A 13,136-nucleotide genomic window follows, 5' to 3' on the forward strand; every position below is an offset into this window, starting at 1 on the left:
TTTGACCACCTTTGAAGGTATGCTTTTATGGGGGCGTCCCGGGTGACCTTCTCGTGTTTGAGATGACATACTACTTGGCGCACGTTGTTTGGTTTGTTTTTCTGGTGATGGTGGCTGAGGTAGAGGGCAGAAGTTACGTTTGCTGCTGCGCTAGGCACTTGGGGTGCCTAGTACAGTCTGGACACGTAGGTGTCTAGGAGATGTGTGGGAGCTTGTTGCCAGGAGGTGTTCTCTGCCATTGAAGGACCAATCCAAACAAGCCCATCAGGAACAGGTTGCTGAGAATAGCCATCTTGGGAGCAATTTATGTCTGACAGATGATTTTTGAGCTATGGACATGGAATAGGACAGAAAAATGTTTTTTGAAGAACTTCATTAAATTAAAAACAATCCAGTCTTTTTTTGGGGGGGGGTGTGGAGGGCAGTGCCTCATGGCTTGCGGGGTCTTAATTCCCTGACCAGGGATGGAACCTGGGGCCCTGGAAGTGAAAGCACCGAGTCCTAACCAGTGGACTGCCAGGGAATGCCCCAAAACAATCCAGTCATTTTTTTAAAATTTATTTTAATTTATTTATTTTTGGCTGCATTGGGTCTTCGTTGCTGTGTGCAGGCTTTCTCTAGTTATGGCAAGCGGAGGTTGCTTAGCAGTTGTGGCTCACGGGCTCTAGAGTACAGGCTCAGTAGTTGTGGCACATGGGCTTAGTTGCTCAGTGGCATGTGGGATCTTCCCGGACCAGGCCTCGAACCCACGTCCCCTGCATTGGCAGGCAGATTCTTAACCACTGCGCCACCAGGGAAGTCCCAACAATCCACTCTTTATTTATTTATTTATTTATTTATTTATTTATGGCTGTGTTGGGTCTTCGTTTCTGTGCAAGGGCTTTCTCTAGTTGTGGCAAGCGGGGGCCACTCTTCATTGCATGCACAGGCTCAGTAGTTGTGGCTCACGGGCCCAGTAGCTCCACGGCATGTGGGATCTTCCCAGACCAGGGCTCGAACCCTTGTCCCCTGCATTGGCAGGCAGATTCTCAACCACTGTGCCACCAGGGAAGCCCCCCAACAATCCACTCTTAAGCTATAATTTTAAATCACCATTTACTTTATTACTTTTAGGAGAAAAACACTACTTGTAGAGATATTAGAAAAGTAGAATATCGAAAAGAAGAACGTAAAACTCGAAATCCTAGCAACCGATAGTAACCTCTATCAACAATGCGGTATGGGGCTTCCCTCATAGCTGGGTTTTGGTGTTAGTGTAGAAGTCCCTCCTCAGGGAGGCCTTCCTGGCCACCCAGTCAAAAGGAGCTACCTGGGCGCACCTCTCCGGTTTAATTCTTCCTCTGTTTCATTTTCATCATAGCACTTGCGACATGTTGTTGTTTATTTGTATTATTCTGTTACCTCGTGTCAGTCACCCCACAGACCTTGTTTGTTCAGTCAGAATTTCCGCTGGAATACCTAGAACAGTGACCAGCTGGTTGTAACACTCAGTATATAGTTGCTGGATGATTTAATTAATTAAGTAAATTATCTTTGTCAAGTGAATGAACAGTTCAATCACTTCCCACCACCTTCTCCGAGGGCTGGTGTTTTCCTAAAGAGGAAGAAGGAGTCATATCACTTTATTTCTAACCCTCTCTGCCAGTTAGAAAACGGATGATACAAACATCAAAACCGTTTATCTCTTAGGCTCTCCCACATGTGGCCAGACTCATAGCTTTCCAACCCAGATTGAGACATTAAAAAAAAAAAAGGGCTGACTAGGTTTCAAAAGAGAACCCTTGGAGGCTTTCAGTCAGATACATGAGGCTGGACAGGCAGTCCCCACTCTACAAAGAGGTGGTGTTCACCACGTTTCTCTGTGTATGTTGTTTGTTTCCAACACAGAATGCATTTTTTTACTGGAAACAATGTTCCCAGACTAGCCCACAAAAGCCTATTTAACCTACCATGCTCAGTAGGAAAAAAAAAAAAACAAACCTTGGAAATCTAGGAAACAAAACTGGGAAAATGAATAAGAAATACAATTGAAATGTTTACCTTGAATACTAATGCTTGAGGAAAAGCAGCTCCCAACAAAGGAGGAGGGGGCAGTAGGGTGAAGGGTGTGGACGATTCAGAGGGATGCCCAGCTGTCATGGCCATGCCTCACTCCTGCATCTGATGGACCGAGGCGGTCTACAAAAGCCACATCTCCTAGGCGCGGGCATGTCTGAGCCTGTCTGAGGGAGCAGATCTGTGTGCCAACAGAGGGCAGGCAGGGCTGACACCAACTCTTCACACGCTTAATTCTAGAGGCTAGAATCAACATGTGAGAATTCTTCCATAAGGTCAAGCTCCAAGTATGTCATACTGGTGACCCATGAACTTTCTCAGGAAATTTCTGCTTGAGTTACCTACGTATAAACATGACAACACAGCTTAAAAAAGAATAGGTTCCGTTTTGGTTTCATCATTGAAAATCATCATTTCATCATTGAAAATACCACAAGGTAATTTCAGTCATGTTTTCCCTGTATCTGATCTTTGTGCTGCCACTTTGAGGTCAAAGCTTTTATTGCTTAAAAGTTAAGCTTCAGAAAACAGGGGAGCTCCTTTGATGGGAGCTTCTAAAATTTCTTGTATTATATTGTGTAAGAAAGTGTTCCGTTTGGGAAAGACCCATTATCCTGAAACAACTCCAATCAACCCTAATTCTGGAAGTTTGTACAGAGCATCTCTAAGATAAAAACTTCACTCTCTGAAGTGGCTCAGTTTCGTCAACTGTAAAATAAAAACAGTCATACTTCTTATATCACTGTTTTTGTCACCTCTGTTATAAATACGTAGACTCAATCATTGATTAGCTTATATTGATAGAAGCAGGGTCTTATCCCCGCTTATTTGATTTAAATCTCAGATGACTTAACTTAAAACCATTTTACATTTTACTTAATGTGCTTTGGTATTTACCTAATCATAGGTATCTGGCCTGCAATTTTAAACAAAATAATGACACTAGGCCATAAATATTGGCATCAGTCGTTGAGGAACTGCTTAGGTTTACTTTTCTAGGTTTAGTTCTTCCACGGAGGCTACTCTAGGGTCAGCAGCAGCAAGGCTTTGGGGTCAGATAGCCCGAGATCAAGTTCACATCCCATTCCTTTTTAGAGCTGTCTAATCTTCAGCAAATTTCTTAATCTTACTTGGTCACACCCGCCTTTTTTAAAAAAATGGAGAGGACAATAAAATAAAAGTCGGGATGATAAATAAACCCATTTCATGGTTATCGAGAGGATTAAATGAGACCATGCATGTAAAACCAAGCAATAGATGGTGGCCATTATTGTTGTTGTTATTATTATTATTATTTTAAAGTCTAGGTTGGTAACTGTATTCGTTTCCTAGGGTTTCTGTAACAAAGTACCATAAACTGAGTGGCTTAAAACGATAGAAATGTATTGTCTCACAATTCTAGAGGCTAAGTCCAAAATCAGGGTGTCAGCAGGGCCCACGCTCCCTCCCCCACGCTCCCTACTGAAACCAGTAGGGGAATCCTTTGTCTTTTCCCAGCTTCTCGTGTTTGCCAGCAATCCTTGGCTTACAGGTGTATCACTCCAGGCACATGGCATTTTCTCCATGTGTGTCTTTACATGGTCTTCCCGGAGTGCATGTCTATCTCTGTGTATTATTTTCCTCCTTTTATAAGGACCCAGCCACACTGGATTACGGCCCACACTCATGACCTCATTTTAACTTGACTTCTGCAAAGATCCTGTTTCCAAATGATGTCACATTCTAAGGTCCCGGAATTCAGACTCCAGCATATCTTTTTTTTTTTTTTTTTTTGTGGGGCGGTGGTTGGAGACACAATTCAACTCATAACAGTAATAGAAGTTTTTTAAAAAAGCCTCCAGGGACTTCCGTGGTGGCCCAGCGGTTAAGACTCCGCGCTCCCAATGCAGGGGGCCTGGGTTTGATTCCTGGTCAGGGAACTGGATCCCGCATGCCACAAATAAGACTCTGTGCAGCCAGATATATTAAAAAAAAAAAAAATTCTCTAAAGTAAGAACTAGCATCTCACGTTTTGCTGTCTAAAATCTCTTCCCCACCAGATGTTATTATCACTGAAATTTTGCTCATCAAGGATATTTAGATACAAAACATAAACTCTTAAGTTGGCTGTGTTTGTCAATAAACTTGAAAACAAGGAATTTGCCTTGTTTAAAGGAGTCACCCTTTCCAGCAGGATTCTGTCAAGTACATGTTACCAGTGCCCTATCCACTCCCTTCCATCCAGACAGATAAGAGCCAAACCCCATTCTCTTCTGGGTGGCAGCCAAGCCCCTCCCTGGGTCTTGATTTCAAATGGTCATTCAAATCCATCCTCATGGTCTCTGTTCTGCAACAGAAACCAGTGTCCCTGCTTTCTGTGACATTTGGGATGTACTTGGCAATACCAGCTATGTGGTGATGCTATCAAGTTGCCCTTAGTGGGGTAAGGGAAACTATCATAAGTCCTTAGAGTTGGAAGGTATCTTAGATATCATCTCATTCAGTGGTTCCCAAATCTGGCCGTGGGTAGGGATCACTCAGGGAAATTTTAAAATATAGCAATTCCTAGGCTTCATCTGAGAGATATTCACTCAGAGTGGCAGGGGAGAGCTGGACCTTAAAAACGCTCTCCAGAAAAACAAAAACAAACAAACAAACAGCTCTCCAGATGAGGCCCAGAGAGGCTGACTGACGCTGCATGCTTGCTCAGTATTTAGTAGTTGACTGACTCCTAGTTAAGGGCTGGCTCCATGCTCCAACTTTCTTCTCCGATGGTGCCAGGGCTTTAACCCTGGTGAGGTTTGCAAGGTAAGCACGAAGACTCTCACTGCTGCTTGTTCCAGAGAGCCTTTCCAGGGCACAGCAGGTGTCGGAGGCGTTTGTGATTTATTCGTCGTGTAGCTTTGCAGTGGGCTGTGCAGGTTGATACGTCTCCTTCTAAGGGTTCTGTCTTTTATGTTCTTTGTTCTGACATAATTTTTTATATCACTGAGCCATGCTTCCACGTTTTAAAATATGAATGTAGTTCTTTTTTTTTTAAAGGAGAACTAAAAGGATAGTTATAAAGAGCTGTCAACACCTTTCCATCAGAAACCACCCATGAGAGGTAGAGAGGTCGAAGAGAGCGGGGGCAGGGCAGAAAGAAAAAACGGCAGGAAATCAGGTTCCCACAGAGGTGAGAGTTTGGGATATAGAAGAGGAGGGAGGGGAGTATGATGCAGCTGCACATGTTAGGACACTGTCTGGCTCTCGGTGCCGCTTGGAATGAGTCAGCCGTCTCAGTTAAGCTGAATGTAGAGGAAAGTTAGGAACACAGGTGTTGGAGTCAAGCAGACCTGGCTTCACATTCAAGCTCTCTCACCAATTAGCCACATACTAATGTCTCTGAGCCTCAGTTTTCTCATCTGTAACATGGGGGTAGTAGCACCTCATAGGATGGGGGTGAGACTTGGGGTGTCTGATACCTGGTAGACAGTATACGAATGGCGGTGCTATGATCATGGAAGAGTTATGTTTGGGGGACTTGTGGGGACATTTTTCTGTCTTGCTTGAGGCCTTCTGCGTATATCCTTCCAAGAGAGAGCATACCACTTTAGCAAACCATGTGGTATGAATTGAACATGGCCCGACTTTGTTATCAGAGGGAGGAGGCCCTGTCTCTGGCCATCTGTTCCCCTTTCTGGTCTCTTGTTGCTGTATCTGAACTAGCAACCTTTTACTTTGCAAAAATGTGTCAATGCAGGAGAAGCAAGTTATGTTGGGAGGGGAGATCGAGGGGGAGGCCTCGAGTAGAAAAGTGTAGCTGGCTTTGGAGAGGACCTGAGGTGAGGCCAGAGAGGGTAAGCCCCAGACACTAGGGTGTTGGGCAGACATGAGGTTGAGGACACAACATCTACAAAGAAAGTAAGACAAAATGTAGGAGCAGAGAAAGCGGGGCCAACAAAGACAGGACAGGCTTCTGAACCTTAGAACTCCACCTAGGCCTACCTTGCTGGGTGAACTTCATTTTTTTTTTTTTTTTTTTTGCGGTACGCGGGCCTCTCACTGTTGTGGCCTCTCCCGTTGCGGAGCACAGGCTCCGGATGCGCAGGCTCAGCGGCCATGGCTCACGGGCCCAGCCGCTCAGCGGCATGTGGGATCCTCCCGGACCAGGACACGAACCTGCGTCCCCTGCAGCGGCAGGCGGACTCTCAACCACTGCGCCACCAGGGAAGCCCTGGACTTCATTTTAAGCTTTGAATTCCTTTCTGGATGATGACTCGTCCACCTGAGCACTTCTCCCCAAGTCCCAAGTTTTTCATCTCTAAGATGGACAAAACCCAAGGCCTCCCTCATACATTGATTAGAACACGTGAGGCGAGATCAGAACAGCTATCAAATTCTTGATTGTATTCCTTGAGGGATACATTAAGAGACCCTCCTACACTGTTGGTGGAAATGTAAATTGGTGCAGCCACTATGGAAAACAGTGTGGAGGTTCCTTAGAAAACTAAAAATAGGGCTTCCCTGGTGTCACAGTGGTTCAGAATCCACCTGCCAATGCAGAGGACACGGGTTCGATCCCTGGTCCGGGAAGATCCCACATGTCGCGGAGCAGCTAAGCCCATGTGCCACAACTACTGAGCCTGTGTTCTAGAGCCCGCGAGCCACAGCTGCTGAAGCCCATGTGTCACAACGACTGAAGCCCGCGCACCTAGAGCCCATGCTCCGCAGCAAGAGAAACTACTGCAATGAGAAGCCCGCGCACTGCAATGAAGAGTAGCCCCCCGCTTGCTGCAGAGAAAACCTGCACACAGCAATGAAGACCCAACATAGCCAAAAATAAATAAAATAAACAAATTTATTTTAAAAAAACAACTAAAAATAGAATTGCCATATGATCCAGCAATCCCACTCTTGGGTATATATCCAGAGAAATCTCTAATGTGAAAAGAAACATGCACCCCAATGTTCATAGCAGTACTATGTACAATAGCCAAGACACAGAAGCAACCTAAGTGTCCATCGACAGATGAATGGATAAAGAAGATATGGTGTATATATAATGGAATACTACTCAGCCATAAAAAAGAAGGAAAAATGCCATTCGCAGCAACATGGATGGACCTAGAGATTATCATACTAAGTGAAGTTAAGTCGGACAGAGACAAACACCGTATCATATCACTTATATGTGGAATCTAAAATATGACACAGATTAATTTATTTATAAAACAGAAACAGATTCAGAGACACAGAGAACAAACTTATGGTTACCAAAGGGGAAAGGGGGTGGAGGAAGGATACATTAGGAGTTTGGGGTTAGCAGATACAAACTACTATATATAAAATAGATAAACAACAAGGACCTACTGTATAGCACAGGGAATTGTATTCAGTATCTTATAATAAACCATAATGGAAAAGAATATGAAAAAGAATATATATATATAATATATCTGAATCACTTTGCTGTACCTCCAAAATTAACACAACACTGTACATCAACTACACTTCAATTTAAAAAAAAGAGATCCTTGAGGGATCCAAAGCCCTCTCCCCTAGGGCTTTGGAAGGGGCAGTCTCTAGCCCTTGAAAGGACTCAGGCAGGTCTGTGGGAGCCAAAATGCATCAACCCTATTTCTAAACTTTCACGCTCTTTGACTGTGGCTGAATTGGTTGGGTTGTATTAACACAGGGGTAAATGCTGAATTCTGCGTGAGTCCGCTCTTCATGCCTCAAAGACAATGCCCAGATGTTATTTTTATCCCAGATCTATTCTTGGCTTCTGAAGGTTTCTAAGCCCTTTGATATAGTGATTATCACTCAATCACTTAATACCTTAACAACAAAGTTTCTAGACAAAACAGCTATCCAGGTCATATCTTCTCTCTGAGCCTCAGTTTAATACGTAAAAGAAGGTCGTCTGAACAACAACTAAGGCTCCTTATTGTGATAAAGTCCTACATCTCGAGAAGCAATGGCCCCAGGCAGTCCTCGGTGGGGATAATGCAGGGCACGTGGCTGACTGTACCAAGCAGGCGAAAGTAGGATAAAATGTGTGTCGAGCGTTCTCTCAAAGGGGAAGAATTAAGCCATTCACTCTTCTTTTACCTTTCGTTTAATAAACATGTGTTGAGCAGTCAGAATGCATAAAGGGGGACTTCCCTGGTGGTGCAGTGGTTAAGAATCCGCCTGCCAATGCAGGGGACATGGGTTCAAGCCCTGGTCCAGGAAAATCCCACATGCCGCGGAGCAACTAACCCCAGGCGCCACAACTACTGAGCCTGCGCTCTAGAGCCCATGAGCCAGAACTACTGAAGCCTGTGCGCCGCAACAAGAGAAGCCACCGCAATGAGAAGCCCGCACACCGCAACGAAGAGTAGCCCCTGCTCGCTGCAACTAGAGGACGTCCGCGCGCAGCAACGAAGACCCAACACAGACAACAATAAATAAATAAATATTTATTTATTTTTAAAAAAAAGAATGCATAAAGAAAGAGTACAGAAAAGACAGGTTCTGAGGAAGCTCCCGATGGAAGGAGGTGGGGCGGAGCACAGACCTCTTAGAAGGGCTTGTGCTGGGGGAGAGATTGTCCAGGCGGTGACGTGGGATGTAATCTTTACCCTCTGATTTAGAAAAACCCACCTAGTTTCTCTATAGTTACCTTTCATTTGTGAGGCAGTTAACCCTATTTTGGGCTCTAAACATTTGATCAGGGTGGCCATGGGATAAGAGAGAATCATGAAAATCACCCTCCACAAACATCATCTGATATCACTTACATGTGGAATCTAAAATAATGATACAGATGAACTTACAAAACAGAAATAGACTCACAGACATAGAAAACAAACTTATGGTTACCAAAGGGGAAGGGTGGGGAGGGATAAATTAGGAGTTTGGTATTAGCAGATACAAACTACTATATGCATAAAATCGATAAACAACAAGGACCTACAGTATAGCACAGTGAACTATATTGAATATCTTGTAGTGGAAAAGAATCTGAAAAAGAATATATATATAAATTATAAATATATATATTTTAAAAATATTATAAAGAATATTATATATATATATATATATCTGAATCCCTTTGCTGTACACCTGAAACTAACACAACATTGTAAATCAACTATACTTCAATTAAGAAAAGGCACCTTCGCAACCGGTGCTCAGTCGTCTGCGGGTCAGCACAGCCTCGAACTGGCAGATCCAGGATGAGGAAGCAGGTTCCATGATGTGTTCTAAGTTCCTAAATTGGCCCACCAGGGAAAGGGCTGTCCTCACCGAAGAAGAGACTGGTGGTGAGAATGATGTTCCACACCCAACACTGGCCTCTGATCTGCCAGTAGAAGTGGCTGGACATGTAGCTAGAGATGCAGCAAGTCAGGGCATACAAGATGGCTGCTGAGTTAATGGCCCCAGGATGGTGCACACTGAACATGCCCAGCAGTGCCATGACAATAATGCCTGCAGGGTGGTAGTGGAAAGCCTGTGTCAGGTTTCACCCAACCCTCTTCTGGCAATTTCAGAGGAATCAGCTAGCCCGCTTTCTCCCAGACCCAGGGCTTCCATCCAAACAATATCCCCCAGTTCTGTTGTCTAGAAAACCCACAATAGAATATACACATCCTTGCTAGAGCCATCCACCCCTTAGGTCTGCCCCTCACCTTGGACAGAAGAGAAGATCTGCAGATCTTTTTCTGAACAAACCACCTACTTAGTTCTACCCCTTGAGAGAAATCCCTGATTAATTTTTTATCACCTCACCAGTGTCAAGGGCCAGGAACTGGGCACCCACACCAAGCACAGCACAGAGCAGACCACGATATGGAGGGAAGTGGAAGACATCTGTATAGATCATTTCCTAGCCATTGTCACCTTGGTCAAAGTCATCACCAGAACCTCCAGAGGTTGGCTCTTCATCCAAGTTGTACCGAGCCAGGTCCTTTCAAAGCACACGCATGAGAATGACAGCCACAAAACCCACCAGTAAAAGCACAAGCACCATGGGATTGATGATGGACTACCATTGGATTTCCAGTGTTTGGGGAAAGAAACCGCCATCGTCGCCACGCACCTGTCACTCCAATGCTCACCTGACGTCTCAGACCAGCGCACGCTGTAGGTGTGGGTGAGGCCTAGGAACTTCTGAGGTCGTAACCCATCTAAACTGGGGGGCTTGACGTCCCGCCCTGAGACTCTGGCACATATAATCCAGTCTCTAGGTGTTCTAGGTGGAAGTCTAAATGGGTCCAGAGTCCTGCCTTGTGGCTGTGAGGCAGGAAGCCACTCTCCTCCACGTAGCCCGCAAAGCCACAGATTGGCAAGTTGTCCACCACAAATTCAAAATAGTATAGTTCCTTCATGGCCTGGCGCAGCCGTTCCACCTACAGAGAGCAAGCCAGGGGTCAGACAAGGCTTCCCCAGGCATTGGATTAGAGCAGGGTTTCACCCTCAGCACTAATGAAATTTTGGGCTGGATAATTCTTTGTTGTGAGGCTGTCCGATGCCTTGTACGATGCGCCATCCCTGGCTTCTTACTAGATGTCAGTAGCGTCCCCCAGTGGTGACAATCAACAATATCTCCAGACATATCTCCAAATGTCTCTGAGGGACAAAAGTCCCTGTTGAGGGACTGTCCCGGTGATCCAGTGGCTAAGACCCCTCGCTCCCAATGCACGGGGCCCACGTTCGATCCCTGGTCAGGGAACTAGATCCTGCATTCCACAATTTAAGATACTGCAAGCCGCAACTAAGACCCGGTGCAGCCAAATAAATAAATAAATATTTTTAAAAAAGAAAAAGCCCCCTGTTGAGAACCACTGGTTAGACCCTAGTATGTTGAGATTCTCCGAAATGAGCAAGTATGACTTGACAGGATGAAGGCCTAGAAGAGGAGGGATAAGGTGTAGGAAGGTCTGGAGTAGACTAAGGAAAAGTGCCCTAAGATAGAAATTGCTGAAGAAAAAAGCATGACAGAGAAAATTAGGTAGAGTGTACAGGAGCCAGTTAAAAAAGCAGAGAGGTAGGAATGGAAGAAAATGACTACGTAGGAGTGATAGTTGGGACCTTATTACCGACAGAGAAGCTTCGAGTCAGGAGCCCTGGGTTCTGATATCAACTCTGCAATCCACTATCCATGTAATCTTGAAGTTACTTCTGAGCAAGTGTGTTTCTTCATCAACCAAATGCAAATACTAGTACCTGCTCTGCCTGCCACATGAGGCTGTAGTTAGAATCAAATCAGATCATTTCCCATAAAGGTGCTTTGAAAACCAAAAAAAAAAAAAGACACCCTACACCTCTCCCCACCCTCCCAATCAGAGACAAGCCAAGGGCTGGAGTGGCCCCGTCTGCCTTCTTGCGGGTGTCAGTGCTGGGTTAGAAGCTCAGGTTATTCATGTGCATGAGCTAGGGAGTCTTTAAAATCCTAGCTCTTCCCCAGTTTCTCCCTGAGTTTGGGAGGACGTGGGTGAGACTGGCCTGAGGTACCTTAGGGCCATCTCTGCCTGTGGCTCTTTTCTCTTAAAAACTTCTTTTCTGGAGGTTGAAATGAATCTCCCCATCAATCTGTGATGGGGGGAGGAGGGATTATTATCGCTCATATTTCACAGACAGGAATAGTAAAGAATTAAAAGCTTAAGTAATGTTCCCAAGGTCAGGTGGTGAATTAGTAACCGAGACAGGGAAAGGATTCAGGTTTCTGGTCCTTTCAGTTTTGTTGCCTCAGCATTAGATCTTGCTGTCTCTTTAAATCTCACATGTAGTTAGGAGTAGGGTCTGTAGCTGTGTATTAGTTCCATCTTAACTTTGCTCATTAAAAAAAAAAAGTGGGGCAACCCTTCCTTTCCTAAACTTCTACTGCAAATCTGCTTTGTGACTTTATTGGGCAAGACCTAAAAGATGGTCGTATTTTCCCCCAGTACAGCTGAATATCCTTGTTCTTTTGGCTATTGGTATTCTGCAGCAGCTGTCTGACGGAGATGGAGAGCTCCGACAAGGATGGGCCGCAACTCCAGCTGCTGGTAAGCAAGTGTTCACTATTTATAGCGAGAGGGGGGCTGCAAAAGAGTGGAATTTTTTCCTTCTGAGTCGTTTTGATGCAACCAACAGGAAGTGGGCTCTGATAGATGCTAAATTTGATGACTTGAATGAGGTCTATTACAGCACTTCTCAAACTTGTCTGTGCATCAGAATCACCCAGAGGGGAGGGGCTTGTTGAAACACAGACTCCTGGGTACCACCCCCAGAGTTTGTGAATCAGTAGATCTGGGATGGGGCTTGAGAAAGTGCATTTCTAACAAGTTTTTGGGTAATGCTGATGCTGCGGGTTGGAGAACCACTGCTTTATTGTAGTGAGTGGAGTGTCCGGGCAAGGGCCATTGTACATGGTAGCAGATTGAACCCAAGAAAGGCACTGACATGCACCCAAAGACTCTTTCTGGTGATCTTACTGTCCTTGTCCAATCAAAATCAGTCACTTCTGAGCCGGCATTTCCAGGGCAAAGGTATTATTTTATAAATAAAGAAAATGGCATAAGATTTAAAGGATAGGGTTCATAAGAAATATGTGTATATATTATTTAATAAAAATTATTCCCTCCCCCCCACCCCTTTCTCCAGTGAAAAAAGTGTGACTTGTTAGGTCATTTTATCACATCGTAATGTTTGGAGTCAAGACTGGCAGATTTCACCTCCACTTTCAACTCCAGCCAGAGACACACACCGGCCTTGCCGGCTGAGGTATCCACCTTTGATCGATGGCCAGGAAAAAGCAAGCAGACAAGTCCTGGGAGAACATGGCTGATCTGCTAAGTAGACCAAGACTTTGGCTTTGGCTTCTCAATTTCTGGTATGAGATGGGCCTGTTTAAGTTTCCTGCTTCTTTTTGAATGAATTTTGATATTTTATATTTTCCTCAAAAACGACCCATTTCACTCAGACTTTGAAAATAGGAATACATATTTGTACAAATGATTCTTTTACAAGAATTTTAATTTCTTACATACAAATATCAAGTCATTATCATTATTTTACACCTGAAACTAATATGATGTTATATGTCAAATACATCTCAATAAATAAAGTTAAAAAAAAAGAGAATTATAGTTTCC

The 13,136-nt window shown here is 44.5% G+C and overlaps 1 pseudogene; it reads right to left on the reverse strand.

The window, feature by feature from the left end:
• Nucleotides 1-1,553: 1,553 nt before the first annotated feature.
• Nucleotides 1,554-12,823, reverse strand: LOC132425683 (transmembrane 9 superfamily member 1-like; annotated as a pseudogene).
• Between the last annotated feature and the right edge of the window lie 313 nt (nucleotides 12,824-13,136).

This window comes from Delphinus delphis, chromosome 5, assembly GCF_949987515.2.
Source record: "Delphinus delphis chromosome 5, mDelDel1.2, whole genome shotgun sequence".
Lineage (NCBI taxonomy): Eukaryota > Metazoa > Chordata > Mammalia > Artiodactyla > Delphinidae > Delphinus > Delphinus delphis.